A 15,777-nucleotide genomic window follows, 5' to 3' on the forward strand; every position below is an offset into this window, starting at 1 on the left:
GTCTGAATTGAAAATACCACACCTCACAGTACAGACTGGGCCCCTCCCATCCTCTCTACTCAGTCCCCTGCTCTAACACAGTGGAGCTCAACCCCTCCTGCACCTCACGTCTTACAGCTCATCTCCTTCCCAAACCCACTCCTGACCCTGACTCTGCCCCCATTACTCATCTTGGCCCCAGCCTTTACCCTTGACATTTGTCCTTTGATCTTAACCCCAGGCCTCAACCTAGCCCCAACACAATCCCTGCCCCTCAGAGCTGGGCCTCACCTGAGCACTGCCCAGCACTCTCAGCAGGACATGAATGAAGGACACTCATTCTAACTGTTAGAAATTTTCCCACTCGTTAGAGTAGCTTTCAGCCATAAAGAAAGGAACCATTGAGCTTGGTGGAGCTGGAAAAGGCCACCCAAGGGGGTCACGTTTGGCCTGACAGTGCCAGGGTTGGTGTATTTCTGTATCCCCTGGTGCCCACTGGTTACCGGCATGGGGGTGAATATGCAAGTGAGGTAGAAGCTGCAGCTGAAGCCCTTGCTGCAGCCTGTGCAAGTGAAGGGCTGTCACTGGTGTGGGTGCAGCAGTGCTGGCTGAGGGTGACCATCTGGGTGATGCCCTTGCCTCAGGCAGCTCAGAGGTGCAGCTGCTTCTGAGTGACAGAGATGTAAGGAGACTCTGTGTGACTTCTTGCAATGGAGGCATCTGACCCCTAACTCCTGTGCTGAGTCCTCTGGCTGTAATGCTGATGGGGATGACACCCCCTGCTACCTAACCACCCCCCTCTGGCCATGCAACTGACCCTTGACCACCTAGAGCTCGGGGGGTTGACCCCCTAAATTCCCAACACAGACAATGACCCTCAAAACCCCACAAGAGGTGACATGTGGTGGAGAGGAGGGTCTGGGGGGATTGAGAGGTGCTCAGGGGTCAGCCAGAGACTGGGGTCTTGCTGCTGTCCCAAAGTTGGGTTCCTTACTCTCTGGGCAGTTCCAGGGGGCAGATTTGCAAACTCTGCTCTTGCCTAGCCCAGAGATTCAGGGCTGATAAAGAGAAGGTATGGCCCCAGTCAGAGAGAAGCAAAGGGCTCAGAGAAGAGGACTGAACTGCAAGGAATAGCTCAGTGTTGACCAGGGTTCTACAGGAGATCAGGCAGGGCTCCTGAAGATAGAAGGTCTTCTGTGGAGACTCAGCTCCTTGCCCAGCAGACAACCAAGAGCACAAATCTGCACAAGTGAGAAGCCTGCAGGCAGCCTCTCCCAGGCCTTGGCTGCTGATTCCTCCTAGTGCCTGCAGGTTCCTCCCATTTGCTGCTCAGAGCTCTGCTGCCTGCAATTCTATTGGCAACTCTACTGCTCTGGTCCCTGGTATCCTCCCTCACCCTGCTCACAGTACCCACCCCACCCACTGAGTGCTCAGCTCTGCCCTGCAAGCATCTCCTGCCACAGGGCTCTGCCCAAGGGTGACTCTGTGCTGTCCACTCCTCAAGAGAAGATGAGAGAAGACCTAAGGAGACAAAGAAGGGGATGTGCACATCCCATTGATACACATGAAGGCTAAAGAGCCTCATTTCAAGGGGTGTTGTTTCCTTCTCTCCCTGATCAAGTCTCTGAGATTACATTTTGGAGGAATTCTGACCCAGCCCCAGAACCAGTGCCTGGGTGAACACTGACTCCAGTTGAAGATACAGATGAGGAGCATGCTGTTAAGGGTGCTGTGTTTTGGATTTGTTACCCAGGCAGTGCTGAGAGCAGACTCTGTCCTCACTGCATGGATCAGCTGGGCAGACACCAGTGGAAACTCTGTGTATGATGTACACCACTTGCCCACTCCTCTCTTCCTCCTCCTTGCAGTAAGGACACTCACCATGGCCCAAGCACAAGCTCCTTGGGACCAGGTACTGCTCAGATCCACTGGAAGTGCTGAAACACCACAGAACAAGGCAGGCTAAGCTCTCGCTTGTTTTCCATGGACATGAAAGGACAGCAAACCTGCCTGGGGCAGGGGCAGCTCTCCTCAGGTGGCTCAACTGCAATCCATGACAGAAGAGAAAATGCAGACTGGATGCAGGGAATCAATGGATCTACTCACCAGGAACCAAATGAAATGAGATTTTACCAACCCAGAGCACAAAGATTGTAACACAACAGCCCAACCAAATTCAGGTTGTTGGTGTAACTTCACCCTGCCCAAACCCATAAATAGGTTTTGTATTTGGGATTCCATGGACAGTCCTAAAAACAATCCCCATGCACCCCACAGGACACTGTGCACAGAGACTATGTACATGGATCCTGATATAGGCTGAGCAGGGACTGGTTTGAGAGCAGCCATGAAGAAAAGGCCTTGGGGGTGCTGGTGGATGAGAAGCTCAACAGGCACCAGCAGTGAGCACTTGCAGCCCAGAGAGACAACCAGAGCCTGGGCTGCAGCCTGTAGATCCATGTTGATCAATGACATAGTTTCCAATTGAATCAATCTATAAGAACCCAAAAAGGGAATGGTAATGAAATGTTCACATGGCCTTCATGTCTGTGTGAGGCCATAGAGGTGATGAGACGTGCAACCAAACCATGTGAGAAAGGATGGGAGGGAAAAAGAACCAAGTGCTGCATCCTTGAAACAGATGGAAAAGGCAAGTGGGGAGAAGAGCCCCTGTTCAAATCAAGATGCAACAGGGAGCTGAGTGGGGATAGGCTGTGGGAAAGGGGAATTGCAACATTCACCTATGCCTGAAGAGGGAGCCACAGGTTCTGCAGGTCTGGGCCCCTTGGCTCCCCTTGCAGCCCTGGTCCTGCTCTCAACTGCTCTGTTAGTTTGTATCTCAGCTCATGGTGCTGGAACCAGCTGGGCCTGCACCACAATATTTGTCACAGGTCTTGAACACCACCACAGCATTCAGTTCAGTTTCTGTCTATGTGATGTCTCTGTAATCATTGGCTGTGATTGGAAATTCTCTGTGCCAATACCTCCTCACCAGGATGTGTCTTTGCTCACATGTTGTATGGTTAGCTACACCCTACACCCATTGGAAAGAATTTCACTGCAACCCAACAACTCCTGCAGCACCCTGATTCCATCAGCCTGCTACAACAACCAAGAGAAGCAGGACAAAAGACTCTGCCCAGAGTCCACCATGACACTGAAGAAATCCATTGTGTGCTACAAGTAATCAAGAGGAATGAAGAACACTGCTGGTGGGAAGTGCTGTTTGGTTGGTGTCCAGCAGCAGCTGGGACACTGCCCCTGGTGTCACAGCCACTGTGATTTTCCTGCCTGCTCTGCTCTGTGCTTGCTACTCAACATTGGTTTGTAGTTAGAGTTAGGAGGATGGCCAAGCAAGTCACACTGCTGCAGACATTTCCCATCATCAGTGTTTCCTGTGTGCTTTGTGTCACTGAATGGCATTGAAGAAGACTTTGGAGGCCAAGGAACCACCACATTTCCTTCCCATTCTGATTGGATGATGACATTCTCTGTTGAGAGGCAGAGAGACAAGAGGCAACCTCACAGCCACTCTCTGGCTGAGAGAAATATACTCAAGTCACAGAGCAGATTGTGGTGGCACAGTCCCAGTGTCACTGGAAACCTACTCAAGACCTGATGGGATTGCCCCTCCCCCCTTGCCTAGGTCGTGAACTAGCCCAGGGTAAGCCAGGTGTAGATCAGGACAGACAGAAATAGAGCACCGAGAGGTGTCCTTGGTGTGCTGCACCCTCACTCTCTCAGCCTTGCACTGCTCTTCCTATGGCTTGGGTGTTTGTCACCTCCTGCCAGCTCAGTGCATCTGTGCTTGGATCACAGCCAACAGGGAGGTGATAGAAAACTCTGGAGGTCAAAACCTTCAGGGTCTGTGCAAGTGGCAGAAGATCCCAGGATGATTCATCATCCAAGGTTCACCTGATCAGAGAAACACCTGATGAAAGTCAATGATCTCCACCTCTAAAAACAGTGACCCTAAAGTCAGAGTCTTGGAGCTCTCCTGGGTCACAGCAGCTGTGTCCAGCATCTCCCCCAGTCAGACATCTCTCAGGCACAACCTGCACCAAGGGTCAGCACCAAGTCAGACTACTCCAGGTTCAGTTCTCATCCTCTGAGAATGTTGAAGCTTTGTGAGGGTTTGCCCTGAGCTCCAGCAGAAAGGAACTGAACTCCAGGGCAGCCTCTCTGCCAGCTACCTCACCACCTCTCTGTGTCTTTGGACAGACACCTTTGCTGTCACCAGGGTCATGGTTTCTATCTTACACTGGACCCAGCCAGCTCTGTCTCTGTGTCTGCGTGCTTTGTGGTTGCATCCAGGCACAGCCATAGAAATAGATTTGAATCCAGGATCTCTTGCAGTCAGTCAGGGTCAGCCTTGTCCTTATCCACTCTGTCATTAGGTGGCTGAAAAAAATAAATAATAAAGGAGCTTTGTGATGAGCACTTTGAAATCCTGAAGAAAACTGCAAAGACACAAATAGCTCTTAGGACACTTGGGGATCATTGCCTGAGCCTCACACACTGAGAGGAGACTGAAGGAATCTGCTCAAGAAGTCAGAAGCATAACAATACAAATATTAATTGGCCTCACTGAGGGCCATTAGCAACAATGCCTCCCAAGGGTTGTCAGAGAAGCTCAATGGAGGCTGTGATTGAAGGCAGACAAAGGCAAAGTGCAGCTGAACAAACCCTGGCCTTGGTTTATGAAACAGGGAGGCCAAGCTCTGACCCTCAGGCCATGGAAAGGCAGATCCTGAGAGCCTCCAACTAAAACTTCCTCTCAGCAGCCATGGTGGCAGAAGCCGCTGCCAGAAGGAAGAGGATCAAGACCTTGTTCCTGTTGAGCCTTTCAGCCCTGCCAGAGCCCTTGGCCATCCCTCCTGCAGGCTGTGCTACACTCTCCCATGCCTGCAGCTTTTTCCCTTCAGGCTGTTGACATCCATCTGGCTTCCCCAGCCAGCTCTCTCCCTGACATTTCCACAACTTCACTCAGGGCTCTCCACTCTTGCTGCCTGTTCCTTGACACACAAAGGATCTCCAGACTCCTTCTGGGTCACCACTTGCACCACAGCTCTACACTTTGAGTGACATTTCTTTGTCCTGGCCTCCACTCTGAACCTTTAAGTTGCACTTTCTGAAGGCTTCCTTCTGTGTCCACAACCAAGAAAAGCTCCATCACCTGACACCCCCCTTCAAGCAGGTGCGCATCACCCCTGAGCCTTCACTTCACCAGGCTAAAGAAGCTCAGCAGCCTCAGGTTCTATATGGAGACTCCAAACTCCATCCAGGCAGATCTCCTAGGGAGGTTCTGCAGTATCTCTCCATTCCTCCAGACTAAGGAACTCCACAGCCAGACACCAACATTGCAGATGTGGTCACAGCAGTGCTGAGTGCATGGGGAAGACAACCTCTGTGTCTGGGTGGCCACACTCCTGCTACCACAGCCCAGCTGCACTTGGCCTTCTACACTCTGCTGAGGCTCTGCTTCATCCCAGGCCAGTGCCCAGGCTTTTCTGCCTGGGCACTGAGCAGAGTCTCCATCTCCAAAGCAACAGCCAAGGCACCTCCCTGCTGCTGTCTCTCAGCATGGCAGGCACAAGGGATGGCACATTCCCCAGCCCAGCCCTGGGCCTGCTGCTGGCCAATGATACAAAGGGATTGGAGTTTGCAGTGACCTCACACTCACCTCCTGACTATGTGCCTCCTCCTGCCCTAGGAGCTTCTCAGCCATCCCTGATGTCCCAATGCTGGCCCAAGGCCTCAGCCTGCATGTGGCCTGGCAGCTCACAGGCACAAGAAACCTTTCCCTGGCCTTCCAAGGCAGGTCCCTGCTGCTGCCTCTCAGCTTCTCCAGCAGCCACAGCCAAGTCCTGTCCCTGCTGCTGTCCCATCAGGCCCTCAGGTTGCAGGGAGGTGACAACCCAGCTCCAAAGCTCTTCCTGCAGGGGCCGCCAGGTGCTTAGGGGCAGGGAGTCACACAAGTCCCTTGCCCTCCACATGCCTTCTGTTGGCCTGCTGGCAACTCTGGCAGCTGGGATCCCCAAAGCACAGAGGCCAGGGAAGAGTCAGGGGCTGCCCTCTCAGCTGCTGCAGCAAGAAGTGACCTCCCAGTCCCTTTCCTGCCCTCTCCCTGCTGCTGCCCTCTCAGCTGCTGAGCCATCAGTGACCTCCCAGCCCTGCCCAGCCTTGTGGCTGTTGCTGTGCAGGAGGTCCTGAGGCATAGCTGAGCTGCCCATGGCATTGCCACTCACCTGCTCCTGGTGTCCATGAGCTTCTAAGCCACAGGCCACCTCCTACTCCTCTTCTTCTGGCAGCTCCCAGCCCCTGCCCTGTGCCAGGTGCAAGGATCAGTCAGGGGTGGGAGGGGATGCAGATGAGGGTCAGAGCACAGGAAGTCTGAACTGGGAGCCTCACCTTGAATACCTCTAGGAAGAGGCCTCAATCACCTCCCTGGGCCACCCATTCCAGTGTTCTGCCCCCCTCATAATGAAGGAGTTCTTCCTCATATCCAATTTGAATCTATTTTTCTCTAGTTTGATGCCATTGCCTCTCATCCTGTCCCTGCAGGCCTCTGCAATCAGTCTCTCTCCATCCTTCTTGTATCCCTATTCAGGTACTAGAAGGCTGCTATTAGGTCTCCCCAGAGCCTCCTCCTCTTCAGGCTGAACACCCCCAGTTCCCTCAGCCTGTCCTCACAGCAGAGCTGCTGCAAGCCCCTGATCATTTCTGTGGCCTTCCTGTGGATGCTCTCCATCAGCTCCATGTTCTTCCTGTGTTGAGGGCTTCAGGGGAGGTCTTACCAGAGCAAAGAGGCAGGATCCTCTCTCTCCATTTCAGGCCATGCTGCTTAGCATACAGCCCAGGCTCCCATTGGCCTTCTGGGATGCAAGCTCACACTGCCTGCTCCTGGCCAGCTTCTCCCCCCCCAGCACCCCCAAGACCTTCTCCTCAGGGCTGCTTTCTATCACCTTCTCTCCCAGCCTGTATTGATAGTGAGGATTGCTCCAGCCCAGCTGCAGGATCCTGCTCTTGCTCTTGTTGAACCTCATGAGGGTTACCTGGGCACCACCTCTCCAGCTTGTCCAGGTGCCTCTGGATGCCATCCTGCCCCTCTGGCATCTCAACAGCACCATCAGCTTGGTGGCATCTGCACACTTGCTGATGGTGTCTCCATCCCTCTGTCTATAGCACTGATAAAAATATCAAACAGGACAGGGTGGGATGAGTGGAATCAATTTGTACTGGGACAAGGCCTGCACTGTACTTGGAGATGTTAAAGGGACCCAGTCTGAACTGGGAGATGGCCCAGACTGGACTCTGGTGTGATTAGGGTATGGAGTTGTGACTGTGACAGGGCCCAGCTAGTGGTGGGAGGGTATTAAGGACCCCAATATGTACTGGGATGAGTCCCAGACTGTACTGGGATTTGGCCAGGGCACTCAGGTTGTACTGGGATGGTTCCCAGTCTGCCTGGGAGGGGGTAAATGGGTTCAGTTTGTACAGGGAGGGGTCCTAATCTGGTCCTGGCAAGGCTTCAGGTGGTGCAGCTTTTCCCAGGGGCAGGCACAGTCTGTACTGGGAAGGAGTCCTGATATCTGGTTTGCACTGGCAGGGAAGGAGTTGGTAGTGAGAGGGAGCCAGGGCTCCAACTTTGCCCTGGGATGAGACACTGTATGTACTGGCAGGAGATCAGGAGATGCAGTTTGTACTGTGAGGAAGCCCAGACTGTACTGGGTAGGACCAGACTACACATGAGGCAATATTTGAAGGGATGCAGAAAGTATTGGGAAGGGACAAAGATGATCCGGTTTGAGCTGGAATCTGTTAAAAGGATGAACTTTGTAATATATGGGGACAATAACATAGCTTATACTGGAAATGGGTCAGGACCCAGGCTGCAGTTCTAGAGGATAGTAGGATCCAGTTTGTACTGGGATGAGGCCACATCTGTACTGGGAGGGGTTAAAGGAACCATGGTTAGACTGAGTCTATACTGGAAGGGAGTCAGGGTATCCAGTTTGGACTCCGAGTAGGTGCAGTCTGTAATGGGAGGGGGTGGGGTATGAAGGCATGAAGAGACCTCCTGTTCTGATGGCAGTGCTGCTCTGGAGCACAGCTCTGTCCCACAAGCAGACCTGGCCTGTCCCTGCCTGCAATCCTAGAACTGCCACACAGCAGCACAGTGCCCAAGCTGCCAGAGCACTCAGGCCTTGCCCCAGCACAGAGGCTCAGCAGGAGGGGGTGGAAGGGCAGAAAGAGCAGCTGAGGACAGCCCAAGCTCTGGGGCTCCCTGGCACTGCTGCTGTGTTGGGACTCTGCCCCACCACCTCTACACACAGACATTGTCCTGCAGCTCCAGAGTAGCCTTGGAGGAAGGAACTCAGAGAAACAACTCCCTGCAACATCTTTTATTGTGTTGAGCACACACAGGGAGCACAGCTCCTCATGTCTGCAGCCTCTGAGTCACACCAGACAGGACAACACTGAACCAGAAATAGTCTGAAGAAAGACATTTTTGTGGGAACAACATTCTCACAAGGGGCACAGCCCCAGCAGCAGCCAGAACTCCAGCAGCCAGGCTAAGCCTGTATTGAGTGACATCAGAACTGCTCTGCAGGAGAAGACAAAGAGTTTATTGCTTCTGAAAGCATCCAGGGATCAGTTGGCTGAGGGCAGCCTTGAGCTCCTGGTTCCTCAGGCTGTAGATGAGAGGGTTCACTGCTGGAGGCACCACTGAGTACAGAACTGAAACAACCAAGTTCTGGGATGGGAGGAGATGGAGGAGGGCTTCAGGGTTGCAAAGATGGCAGTGCTGATAAACAGGGAGACCACAGCCAGGTGAGGGAGGCAGATGGCAAAAGATTTGTGGCGTCCCTGCTGAGAGGGGATCCTCAGCACTGCCCTGAAGATCTGCACATAGGACACCACAATGAACACAAAACAGAAAAAACCAAAACAGGCACTGACCACAATAAGCCAAAGTTCCCTGAGGTAGGATGTGGAGCAGGAGAGCTTGAGGATCTGGGGGATTTCACAGAAGAACTGCTCCAGAGCATTGCCCTGGCAGAGGGGCAGGGAAAATGTATTGGCTGTGTGCAACAGAGCATGAAGAAAGCCAGAGGCCCAGGCAGCTGCTGCCAGGTGGACACAAACTCTGCTGCCCAGAAGGGTCTCATAGTGCAGAGGTCTGCAGATGGCAACATAGCGATCATAGGACATGACAGTGAGGAGAAAATACTCTGCAGCAATTAGGAATATGAAAAAGAAGAGCTGGAGAACACATCCTGCATAGGAGATGTCCCTGGTGTCCCTCAGGGAATTGGCCATGGATTTTGGCACAGTGGTGGAGATGGCACCCAGGTCTGTGAGGGCAAGGTTGAGGAGGAAGAAGTACATGGGGGTGTGGAGGTGGTGGTCCCAGGCTATGGTGGTGATGATGAGGCCATTGCCCAGCAGGGCAGCCAGGTAGATGGCCAGGAAGAGGCAGAAGTGCAGGAGCTGCAGCTGCCTTGTGCCTGAGAATGGCAGGAGGAGGAAGTGGGTGCTGGAGCTGCTGTTGGACATTCCCTGTCTCTGGTCATGAGGCCCTGTCAAAGGAGAAGAAGGCAGTGACAAGTCAGAAGAGCATTCTCTCAGTACAACCAAAGGCCCCAGACCCCCCCTGTCACACAGACTCCTGCTGCTGCTTCTTCTTGGGGACTCTTCCTTCAGCTCCAAGGCTGGAGCACTGCTTGATCCTGGTTTAGGGTAAAAGGCAAGAGTGGGAGAGCTCCCATGGATTCTAAGTCACCTGCTCTGCACCTCAGCTGGAGGGTGACCATGCTCCCATGTCACCCTGAGAAGCCACCAGACACTGCTGAGTGCAGAGGGATCCACCACACAGCACTCAGTGTCTCAGGGTCTCAGCATCCCACTTGTAGTCCAGGAGACACTTGGCTCAGTGTCCCTTGGAAGGCAGCACAGCCTGGATGGACACCTCAAGGATACAGCCAAGGCATGACCATGGGTGCTCTTGCAGTCAGGTCATTGCCAGCCTCACAGCCTGCACTGCCCAGAGCTTCCCAGGCTGCAGGACAGCTGGGACACCTCATTGCTGTGGCTCCACCTGCACAGGAGATCTCAGTGTCTGTGCCTGACTCTGCAGCTGAAGCTTCCATGCCCAGAGAGCCATCAGCAACACAAAGAGCATCTGAGGCAGGCAAGGAGAGGGACAGACAGACACTCAGGAATGCCTTCAGGTGAGGAATGTAGGCACTTGGTGAGGTTCCCAGTAAAGCTCTGTGTGATGGTTTAAGAGCCTCAGCCCCTGCTCTAAAGGCACAGCTGAGTTTCCCTCCTCACCAGCCAGGTCAGAGACAGTGGAAGCAAAAATTCAGGAGAGGAGAGACTGGGTCAGGAACCCCTGACCTGAACATAGTCATGGAAAATGCCACTGGAAATGATCTGGAAATGAACTGGAGCTGAGAGCAGCCCTGGCCCACACAACAGCCCCTCCACAACAGAAGGACCCTGCACTGCACTGCCTTACCCTGCCAAGGGTGGCTCCTTCCAACCAGAGTTTCTCCCCAAAGCAACATGAAGAGCTCCCTGGGGTGCTTGAGAGCTGAGCCTGGCATGCAGCAGAGTCCCTGCCCCAGCACACAGCCCCAGCTTTAGGAGGTGCCTCCAGGAACTGCAGCTGCACTGCCCTGCAACTACAGACTCACCCTGTCAGCAAATGTAGTGGCTTCTTCTCCAGTGAGCTCTCAGCATCTTCAGTCTTGGCTGCCTTGAAGCTCTCTCTGCCTTCTTCATCTCCCTGAGATGCCCTGGCAGTGCCCTCAGACCTGCTATGTGGTGCAGAGAAGCTGCTCCTGGCCAGAGCTCCATGCAGCCCAGAAGCCAGGCCCAGCTCTATGGTCAGCCCAGGGCATTTAAAGGAGCCCTGTGGTGGCTTTGGTGCCAGGTAAACCTCAGGGACTGAGAGAAGGCTGGTGAAACCTCTCCAGAAGTCAAAGTTAGAGTCAAACTCTGAAGTTTCTTGTAGTGTTAATAGGTTCCACTGGGGGACACTACAAGGAAAGTGTCTTCACGGTCTGGTAAGAGCAGAGAACTGAGGCAGTGCTGACAGGTCAGGACAAGCAGCTCAAGGTGGCTCTGCTGCTGAGGAAACCTGGAGGGGTATCATTGATCCAAAGGGCCAAGCCCTGACCCTCAGCCCCTGGCAAGGCACATCCTGTCCCTCACCTGTGGCTCAGGTCTCTGATTCACCCTGTGAAATAATTTTTATCAGATGCTTTGTGCAATGAAATCCTCTCCAATTATCTGCAGAAACCTTGGCAATAATAAGAGCTTCAGCAGTATTTAATGAGCCCCATGGAGTATTTGGGGCTGATTACATCATCCTTAGGTACTGCCAGGAGACTCTGCCAAGGTACTGCCAAGAAGCCTCTCAAGAAGTCCAAGGCAGAAGGAAACTCCAAAGTACCTTGAAGCACTGATTGGCCTCACTGAGGCTTGTTACTGACAAAGGCTCCCCAGGGACTCGTTAGAGCAGCTTGTTAGAGGCCAGGATTGCAGGGAGACAAAAGCAAAGTACAGGGCAGAAAAACTTGCCTTTGGTCTAGGAAGCAGAAAGGCCAAGCCCTGACCACTGCCCTTGCAATAGAAGAACCTCAAAGCCTCAAAGCAAAGTTTCTCCTCACAGGCCTTGGTGGCAGAGGCAACTGCCAGAGCCAAGGGCACAAAGACGTTGGTCCTGTTTGGCCTCTCAGCCTTGCCAGAGCCCTTGGCCATCCCTACTGCAGCCTCTCCTACATTGTCCCATGCCTGCAGCTCTTTCCCTTTAGGCTGCTGACACCAATCTTTCTTCCCAACCCAGCTCTGCCCCTGCCACTTCCATCCCTTCCCTGAGCTGTCTCAGCTCTCCCTGTTATTTCCCAACACCTCTGGATGGCCTCATGCATAGCAGCTCTGCCCTTTCAGGGACATTTCTTTGGCTTCTTCTCCACTCTGAACCTTTCAAGCTGCACTTTGTGGAGGTTTTGGTCTCGTAACACACACAAGGAGAGCTCCATCCTCTCTGAAACCACCCTTCAGCCATGTGCACACTGCTATGGCAGTGCTCTGAAACCACCCTTCAGCCATGTGCACACTGCTATGGCAGTGCTCTGAACCACATTCACCAGTCTGAAGCAGCCCAGGTCCCTCAGATTCTCTGTCTGAAAACCTGCACAGACTCCCAGTTGGTGGAGCAGGAATTGTTTATTGGCACAGAACAAGCAGTTTATACAGGAAAAATCCAGCAGGCTAAGCAACTCCCTGACATTCTTGCACCACTGCCATGAACACTACAATTACAATGCAAATCACCACAAGGATTTCACCTCTAACCCACACTTGTAGATTCAGACCTGAGAACCAATTGTTTGGATTCAAGCAGCTGAGATCTTTGTTCAGTGCTTGCCATGTTGAATCCATCCTCACCTGTTGTGTATTTGCTAATTGCAGTTCCAGCTGATGCTTCAATGTTTGGACATTATGTTTCAAGGAGCTATCAAAGGCCCCTTGTAAATGTGACCTGAGTGAGTTCCAATCATGCTGAGAGTCACTCCAAGACAAGGATGTTACACACATTTCCTGCTTGTGATATTCCCATCACACTGCAGCATTATATGGGTCTGCAAGGCAGCTTGTTGGTCTCCTAACCAAACAACGCTGGCCTCAAGCATGCATAACCTTGCCATTATTTCCTCATCTATAGCTTCCTGCAGCTGTAAATCATTTGTCACATTGGTTAATAAAGTTCTCACTGTGTCCACAGTTTGTATGCCTTTGTCAGAGCTGTAACTGAAGCAGCTGGGGATGCTAATATTATCACAGCTGATATTATAGCAAACATTAACCATCCCACAAATCTTTTTGTCCTTTGTCCAGAATCTTTTAGTCCCTGGTCTAATAGCCTGAGAACATGATCCAATCCATTCTCACTCTCCCACCCTCTTGTCATATTCACTGGGATCCATGCCTCTGCCCTTCTTTGAAAGGGAATGACCATGCTCCACTGATCAATGTCCTTACTGTAATGGGTTGGGGCAGACCCCTCCCCACCAGGGGCAGAAATAACGACTCAGACAAAGGGATTGCAAAAGTGATGGAAAGTTTAAACAAAAAAACAATAAAATCAGCAATGAAAGTTGTACAGAGAACCACAAGCACCGTGACAAAAGAGAGAGATCCCAGAACATACCCAAGAACATCCCATCCCCACCTGGGGGTACACCCAAACCCCCCCAGGGCTCTTTCCTCCCCCCGCAACCCAGCCTTGGGCCTAGGCAGGCCCAAGGGAGGCAGCTCATGCCATTTTACCTAGGCAGCAGCAGGGGACAAAAGAGGAAGTGAAGACCCCATGTGGATGTTTTATAGGGGAGCAGGGCATTATGGGAATGCAATACCTGGTTTCCTGTGACCACCCCCCTGGGCTAGGCCCACCCCTTGGGACCTCCCAGGTGTGGTCTGTGCAGTGGCATCTGGGCCAGCACCCAGCCTAAACCACCACACTTAGCAATAATACAAGTCTTAAAAGTAATATTGCTACAACTAAGATGATAAATGCTTGATTCGTTATAGATTATACAATCAACAGCTATTCCTAACACCTATGGGTGGGTAGTACACACAGTAGCAAAGGAACTATGAAGTACAGGTTCTACTAAGATGCCTTTACACCTACGAGGTGGTGGAGTCACCATCACTGGAGGTGTTTAGGGGGAGACTTGATGGAGTGCTTGATGCCATGGTTTAGTTGATTAGATAGTGTTGGATGATAGGTTGGACTCGATGATCTTGAAGATCTCTTCCAACTTGGTCTATTCTATTCTATTCTATTCTATTCTATTCTATTCTATTCTATTCTATTCTATTCTATTCTATTCTATTCTATTCTATTCTATTCTACTCTACTCTACTCTATTCTAAATAGTTCTCTTTACCAATGGCAAAGCTAACCTCCACAACTGTTTCCTTATCACACTTTCAGTACCATTCCATGAGAGCTGTGACACAGGGCCTTCCCATGATACACAAGGTGATTTTATATTTGTGGATTCACATCAAGAGATACAAGAGTTAGCCTCTTACACCACCCTGTCAATCAAAGATAGAAGCAAGAAAGAAAGAAAGGAAGGAAAGAAGTTTCAAACAGTTTTTACAACAGACATGAGTTTTGATTGGCTAATGGCACCAATCTGTTTTACACCATCATTAGACACCAGTAGCATGTTGGACACTACATTTTGAATCAGTTATGCAAAACTACAAAAGGTAAAAGAGTAACAATGCTGAACCCCATAGCAAACAGGACAAAATTAGTTTCATCCCTGTTCCTCCTGGAAGCAGGAGAACAAATCCATAACCTACACCCTGCCCCGACAGTCCTTCAGTTGGAACTGAAGTGAGAGCTTCCTTCCAGATTCAAATGGATCTGCAGGGACACCAGGAAGGTAGAGTCCTTGAAAGATGTCTTCTGTGATGATGCTGTGAGGAAACTTTTTTCCAAGGGTTGCAGCCTGCAAAACTTGAGAGGTCTTTTATATTGTAGCAAGACAAATCCATCTGTCAATGCATCAAGGAATCTTCAGCATTCGAGTTTAAATGAGAAACACAACCTCAAAACATACAAAACTGCTATTGCCAGGTTTTACACACAGGCACAGAGGTTCTCTGAGCCACCCCCTCAGGTGCTGTCCCTGAAAGAGTTGGCTTAATTGCTTTGACTGGGCCTGTAAGTACCCTTGATTGTTACAACTTCTTTCAAAGCCAAGCTAAACACAAACCCTTTTTCCCAAACCATGTTCCCTGCACACACACATACCCCACCTTATTTTTTGTTTGGAGTCCTTAATGATTCACCCTGAGAACAGGGTGCCCTCTGATCTGACAAATGGACCAACCCCCTGCTGGTATCATGAGATGCCAGAAGGGCAGAGGGTAGAGAACCTCAGGAGTCTGCTCACAAGTCCTTTATTACAGCATTGCAGAGTCCCCAGCATGACAGATTCTTAGAGTGTCCTTAACATCACAAGGCCCAGGAGCCCTTAACAGAAGAAGTAGCTAAGAGGAGTGGAAGTCCCTAACCCAATCTCTCTTGGCCAAAGTACCTCATTTTGGTAGACTTTCTTCCCTCTCCCATTGATTCATGGCAGCAGTAGAATCCAGCCCTGTGTACAAACTAAAGCATGCTCCAATCAAAGGTATCATCACCTCTGGCTCATGCAGGATCCTGTTCTTGGCTCACACAGGAAAACAACTTTGCAGCTTGGAGTTGGTCAGCAGAGAATCAGAGGCTCTACACACGGCCCAGCAGCTGCCCTTGTTTGCAGAACAGCAGCTGCAGGACAGGAAAGGAGGAGAAGCAGGGAATTCTAAAGCAAGGGATCAGCACCACCTGGCATCCAGCACTGTCTCACCAGCCCTAAAGGCTTCCTGCAGTGGGGCAGCTCCACACCCCTAAGTTGCTCTCACAGTTTGAGAGTTTCCCAGTCCCACCTTCAGTTGCACTTCCGTAGCTGCTTCTCAGTTCCCTGCCCAAGTGCCCTTCTGGGGTTCTCTGCACGTTGGATAGCTCCAAACTGTGCCTGTGGCAGTTATTTGTGGGGAGAGGTCTCTCCAGCTGAAGACCATGACATTTGCACAGGCACTTTCAGCTCCCAAGGCAGCATCTTGAGCACAGGGCTTGTGGATTTGTGCAGCCACTCAGCCAGCTCCAGCTTGCGTAGCAACAGCTCACGGTTCTGCCAGGCACACTGCTTAGAGCTGCAGAGC

General features: G+C 51.6%; 1 protein-coding gene across 1 annotated transcript in view; it reads left to right on the forward strand.

Annotated features, from left to right (window-relative positions):
* LOC137458933 (zinc finger protein 84-like) overlaps positions 1–15,777 on the forward strand; it is a 123,743-nt gene that overhangs the window by 88,864 nt on the left and 19,102 nt on the right. The window lies entirely within an intron of this gene.

This window comes from Melanerpes formicivorus, unplaced genomic scaffold (genome assembly GCF_026170545.1).
Source record: "Melanerpes formicivorus ecotype bairdi unplaced genomic scaffold, bMelFor1.0.p_v2 SCAF_295, whole genome shotgun sequence".
NCBI classification, from domain to species: Eukaryota; Metazoa; Chordata; class Aves; order Piciformes; family Picidae; genus Melanerpes; species Melanerpes formicivorus.